This window comes from Protopterus annectens, chromosome 4.part0, assembly GCF_019279795.1.
Source record: "Protopterus annectens isolate FY-2018-M chromosome 4.part0, PAN1.0, whole genome shotgun sequence".
NCBI classification, from domain to species: Eukaryota; Metazoa; Chordata; order Ceratodontiformes; family Protopteridae; genus Protopterus; species Protopterus annectens.
In genome coordinates this window covers 898,872,985-898,880,168 of record NC_056733.1, presented here as the reverse complement: position 1 = coordinate 898,880,168, position 7,184 = coordinate 898,872,985, and positions in this window count along the sequence as shown.

Below are 7,184 nucleotides of genomic sequence, written 5' to 3'. Positions count from 1 at the left end.
GCATAGGTTTTATATTCATTCACTTTTATATGTATATGTCAAAAATTACATATTTTTAGCATAATGTATGTTTAACAATTTTCTGTACTAACAGTATGCTTACATCATTTCCTTTTGAAGTTGTTATTGGGGGCGATAACTGTTGGTGTACACTAGTATTTAAAGGACTCTCTGTATTAAATGGTGGTCTGATGAAGTCTGCTATTGAGTAGATGAAAAGCGCTTTACCATTTTTAACGTTTAATACATTTTTGGTTTAGGAAGTATCTGCTATCTTTTCGCTTATTTGTTTTTTGCTGTGCAGCTTAGACTGAAAAAAAAATTAATTACTACCATTATTTTACACTCGCTAAGCAGCGCTTTTGCTGTTTAGCGAGTGCAAAAGAAAAAAGAAAAAAACATTTTAAATTAAAAAAAAAACTGTGTGTGTATGTGTTTGTGTGTGAGAGTGTATGCGTGTATGAGAGTGAAAGAGAGATCGATCCAGCCATTATTTTACACTTGCTAAGCAGCGCTTTTGCTGTTTAGTGAGTGTAAAATTAAAAAGAAAAAAGCATTTGTGCATGTGTTTAGGTCTGTGTGTGAGTGTATGCGTGTATGACAGTGAGAGAGAGATTGATCGAACCATTATCTTACAATCACTAAGCAGCACTTTTGCTGATTAGCGAATGTAAAAAATAAATGAAACAGAAAAAAGTATGTGTATGCGTGTTTATGTTTCTGTGTGCGTGTGAGCATGTGTATTTGTATTTCTGTCTGCAGGTGTGAGCGAATGCGTGCATAAAAGTAGAAGAGACTGTGTGTGTGTGTGTGTGTGTGTGTGTGTGTGTGTGTGTGTGTGTGTGTGTGTGTGTGTGAAGAGTGAGAACAATCAAGCGATCCCTGGTAGCAGCAGTTAAGAGGTTTGCGTACCTCTCAACCATACCTGCAAACCTCTTGCCACAAGAAATCTAGGCAGACCCGCAGATAATGGGGGGGCATAGGACTGAAAATAGGGACAGATTTTAAATATTACTGTTATAAACATAGAAAGTTACTAGAATAACAGGGTTTCCATATCATATACTTTCTGAAGGATATGAAGTCTGAAGCTGAAATGTCTGTCATTATTTAGTGATTTTAATTCCCAGTGATTTGCCAGAAAACTATAAATTTTATGAGAAAGGAACCAAACATAAGAGCCAAAAGTCTGACCTTTCTGCAGTATTTTTTAAAAGTGTTATATGTTTGATATAAAATGCTTATTCCAGTACCATTAACATATACTACAGCCAGTTTGACACATTAAGCGGAGGAACTATTTTACATAAAAAAATAAGTAAGTAAAACAACAATTTTGCAGACATCCCATTCTGTAAGCACAATAATGTTCTACAGGGTGTGTGCTATTGTGTAAATAACACCCTTCGAGGACTGTAGAGAACCTGCGCTCAGAACACCCCTGGGTGAGCATTATTTTCAGAATAACACACACCCTGTTGGGCATTATTGCTTGCTTAATAACCTTCTTGTGGGGTAAAGAATAGAGAAGATTGGTATGCAGTTGCTGCATATATTTGGTCTTCCAGCAGCTGCCCACACAGTAATATTATTTTTTTCTTTTGTTGGATAGTAATGATCTTGCATACAGTGACATGAAAAACTCCATAAATCATGTTTGCTAAGCAAAAATAAGCATGCAGGTTATCATCTTTTGTAGGCAGGCTGCCCTTTGATTGCACAACTTGAGATTGCTGTTTTGCATGCTGTGGAATATCTGACTGTTGAAGAATATAGCCAAGGACTGATGTCTGATTTTTGTACATGGTTCCATTACATACATTTACTAGCATATTCAGTTCTATGTTTTGTTTTACAACATTGGAGATGTACAATTACTGCTCAGTTTTCTGTGGCTATTTTAACTCATTATACAGGACTGTTTTAGGCAATGTGATCATGGCATTTTCGGTGGAAGCATAGTCAAATGATTCGGACGACACCTTTCATGTTCTTCTACTTTTCGCTGAGGTTGGAATGCAGTCAATGATGGTCACTATGGTAACATAAAGGCTGCTGCTACATACAAGAATTTAGAGAATTATTTTTTTCCGTAACTGATTCTTGTGTTATCTGCTTCCTTCTTCCTGTTGCCTCTCTAAAGATGAGAGCTTAATTTTGTTTTTTTTGTTTTTTTTTGTGGTGGGTTATTTCAGATGTTGTCCTATTTTGTGTCTTATTACTCAGTTCAGTATGTTACTTCCATATTGCCTTTCCATGATTACACCTTTATTTAAGGCCAGACTAAATACAGCACATCTCATCGCATTAACTGTTTTAGTACAAGTGAGGGTCTGCTGTGCTACACAAAGATTTTTTTTTAAAATCTGTATATTTATGCTTTCTTGTGCTCCATACTTTTATCCTACTATCCCAATAGCCAGTGAAACTGGTGGGTAGAAAACCAATATGCCAGTGGGACAGCACTATACAGACATTGGCTGTTCCACTACAACCTGATTAATGTAAGTAAATTATCCCAGCATTCATTTGGGATGATAGAAGCCTATGGTATATTCCATTAGAAATGACACATGCTATGTGGTAATGGTAGCATTCTTGTCTTTTTTGTGTGTGTTTGAGCTCATGCGCACACTGGATGAGTAACTTATAGTCTGATACACACATATACTAATACAAACATTTGTCCTAGTAGAATTAAGGCATATATAAGGACATTTAGCCATATGGACAAGCATTCAGAGATTTATATTCCTAATATTTATAGAAAAGATAAAACTGCTTATACTAACACATGTTTGAACAGTAAAATGTCTGTATTATGGCAAAAAAAATTCTGTTCCACCTAAAATGCGTAACTGTTATTGTTTAATGACTATCCATTGTTAGTCGGTTCCCTCTCTCAAATTTGTCTTATTTTAGAGATTTGTCTCCTTCTACAAAACAAAGTCTAATTCGTTGACTTGGTATATGTAATGTTGTTTATATTTCATCATGTGTGGTCCTCTTTGGTTCCAAAAGTTCCAGTTCTCATGGAGTCTGCCATTGCTGATATTATTACAGAATGTCATTCATTGCATAGGATGCAAAACAATTTGTAAAACAAGTAACTAGCTTTCTCATGATATATAAAAGAGCGTGACAGCATTACTACTCAACAGGATTCAGAACTAGGGTCAAGGCAGAGAAGTCAGTCTTCAGAAGTGCCAGACCTCCATTTCCAAAACAGATATTCATGGTTATACTATTCACATCATTTCCTTTTTGTAACCTCAAAACCAGTCATATAGTCTGCCCTCATAATCATTAAAAGCATAATATACATCACTGAGGACATAGCCTCTCAGTACCCTTAAAACCAAAAGTAACATAACTTCCCAGTATCCTTAACACCAATGGTTACACCAAGAATGGCTTAACCTCAGAAGTCTGTGACAGCCATCACTTACACCATATATACACACTAACTTTTGCATAATGTTAAAACTAAACTATTACTTTCACTAGATATTCCACTTCCAGCAGTAGTCTTAAAGCTATCAGTTACACCACTCCTACACAACCTTTGGAGTCTCAAATTGTCACTTGTTTCCGATATACCTTAACCTCTGGGTAATGTCAAAAACATTACTTAAACAAAATATGCTGTCTTACATACATACATACAAATATGTCAAGCACGGGCATTAATCCCCTTCTAGCTTGCCAGTATACCAAAACACATGTTCCCATAAATAAGTGGTCCAGGCTGTTCTTAAAAATATCAGAATTAGTGCTTGCTTTAATGTAATTTGGTAGTCTGTTCCATACATCAGCTATTCTGTCAAAGAACCAATTAGTGCACTTCTCATTCCTACAGAACCTTCTACACAGGTTATCTGATGATTCTCTAGTACCTTCTGATAACGCCAAACATTCCCAGAGCTAGTTGTCTCTAAATACCTGAATAAGATCTCCTCTTCGATATCATAACTTGGTACTAGGCTATCGGCCCTAGGGTCTGTACAAGCCTAGCCATAACAATTCCCTGGCTATTTCTTCCCACATTATTTACTTCCCTGGACCCCTATCTGTAAGAGAAACTGTACAAGTTCATAAATTTTAGTTTTTCATATTAACTTAAATTTTCACATCCATGTATGCCCTTGGTATATTTCCACTGTACTTCTTTCCAGTTTACTAATGCTTGTTTTTTTATAGGGTTTCCATATTGTTATTCCATACTCAAGTTTGGGTCTAATGTAATTAACAATGACTTCATTCATTTTGATTTCCTAGACTTTATAAATCTTTTTATACAACCTGTAGTTCTATAACTATCATTAACCAATTTGTTGACCTGATTAGAGAAGCTCATAGCTGAATCTACCCAGGTCCTTAAATGAGTCTACAATTTCAATCACTGTGTGCTGCATTAAGCATTCACCTTTTAATTTATGTGTCCCAATTCTCATATGCTTAGTTTTTGATGTATTTATCAGCATATTATTCTCCTGTGCCCAAATGGTCAATTAGTCAAGTTATTTTGCAGACATGCCTTATCTGTAACACTTGTAATCAGTTTACCCAATTTCAGGTCATCTACATATAGACTGTAGAACACACCATATGAAAAAGTTAGATTTGAAATATACAAGTAAAGGCCCAGGACAGAGCCCTGTGGGACACTCTGACTGTAACCAAGGATTTCACCTGTCCAGTTGTTTATAATTTCTCCAAGTCTTTTGGGTTTCCAATACCATGATGGGAATGGACCCCATTCCTAAGTCAAAGTACAATTAAATTTCATGAAATTAGTATTGTTTCACTCTTTGATGTTAGCCAAAAGTGCTCTTCGCAGCACCCGCAATGTGCCCAATAATGACTCCTTCTGCAATTCGTATGGTATTATATGAATTGGTAACATATCTAAATGCGATTGTAAATGATTTTTTTTTATAAGACCAGTTGCTCCTACTACTATTGGAACTGTCTAGGTGTCTTTCTTCCACATGGCTCTTATTTCTACCTGCAGATCAGGGTATTTTATGACTTTGTGTCTGTCTGTACGCAAGACACTGTAGTCACTAGGTGTGGCAATTTCAACGATTGATGCTACTTTTGTCTTATTTTCTTGGACCACTATATCTGGTTTTCTACAGCTATCTTTTGAACTGTTGGTATTGGGTGATCTCATGTGATATAAACTTCATCATTTTCTATGATCCTTTGTGGCTCATGTTTCCAGTTTTTTCAGCCACTTCGATACCATAATGTTTGCACAATCTCCAGTGTAACAGTCTCGCCACAATATTATACTTTTCAGTATACAGTCCCTCTGCCATTAGTGCGTCGCAACCATCAACCAGGAATGAGGTGTGTGACTGTTTCCAGTCTGGTTTTACAAAACCTACATATGTCTGTTTCTCCCATATGTTCAATGGACTTTGTAACCCAGCCTGTACGTAGTCCACTGTCTTGGGCTGCCAATATTAACCTTTCATTTCTTGATGTGAATTCACCTCTCCTTAACCATTCCTGCATTCGTTCTTGATCAACATGAGGCTCTTCCAGAAGTTTTCTGTACTTGCAACTATATTTATGTTTTTTTCCACATTTCTTGCCTTCTCATCTGGTCCTTCACCTTATATTCTTTCTTTTGTTTTTTAGCACATTCAGTTGCTGCCTGTTTTTATCTACTTCTGGTTTGATTTCCATTCCTGTTTGACGTTGATATGCTTCTGCTAAATTAAGCAGAGATGTCATCTTGGATTTACATCTTTAGATACTTAGATTTATCTTTAGATACAGTTGCTGTATGATACTTGCAATGTCCTATTGGTAAGCCATGCAGCTATCCATCTTATCAAGAGTACATCAGTACCTAGTTGTACTAATTTATGGATCAGTGTTTTGTGTATGACCTTGTCCAATGCTGAAGTTAAGTCTCTATAAATTACATCACAGCACAAATTTTCATTCATAGCTGTTATATTGTTATAGAACATCATGTTACAGGTGGTAATAGATCTGTTTTCAACATATGCATGCTGCTATTACAGCTTCAAGTCCCAGCCAGTCCAGTTCTGCTAATAACTTATCCAGTATTACCTTCTCCATTATTTTTCACAACATGAAAGTAGACTTAAGGGTCTATATGACTCTGGGTTAGTCCTACTCCCCTTTCCCTTAAAGACAGGCTTAATAAGCACATGTCTCCAATCTTTAGGAATCTCCACATATTTATATGATCTGGTGAATAATAGATATAATGGTACTGTAAGTTCTTGCTGAAGTGTTCTCAGGTCATTGTTACTAATTCCGTCTCCTCCCTGTGCTTTGTTTGGATCCAGTTTCCACAGTTCTTTTTCAATATAATCTAATTTGATTCAAGTATCTGGAGTTACCTGGAGGTCACTCGGACAACATATTACCCCTTTTGTGGAGCCAAACTGTTTTGCATAAGATTTTGTGAATATATCTATAATCTGTTGTGTCTGAGATTAAATTTTAGAATCTGCACACAGTTTATCAGTTTGTGTGTCTTTACTCCTTCCACATTTTATGTATCTATAAAAAGTTTTCCTGTTATGCTCAATATCTTTATATAAATTTTCTTCAAAATTTTCTTGATCTTGTCTCACATTATGCTTAATCTGTTTGTCCAGCTTGTTTATTTCAGTTTTCAAAGTTGTAGTTCGACCTCTCTTACATTTGTTATATTTTTTGACTCTCATCTTAATTTGATATTTTGTTCTTATGGAAATAATATCCCTGTGATGTTGTATGCCTAGATCCTGATGTTAAACATTTTTTTTTTTTTGCTCTCAGACAATTTATGTTTCAAAACTTTCCATGTTCCATCTGCAGTTTTTCATTGAACACCTCACTCCAGTTAGTTTTGCATAGTGACTGTATGTGATATTGTCCTATCCCGCCTTCATTCTTTACTGATGGGTTCAGAAACGATCCTTGGTTCCACCTCGACCGCTTTCAAATGCTCAAGGTCTCCTAACTAGCTCATGGCTTACTCTCTATCCCATGATGCTCTGTGGAATTCCCCAGATCTTGTTTACCGCTAAATGGATCAGGCATTTCCTCAACCGGCTCTGGCTAAGTTTGATCCTTTTTTCTTTAAATATATAACTGTTTAACTTGTTTTTTCCTTAAACTTGTGTGTGATTACTTTAGCTAAGTTGATCACA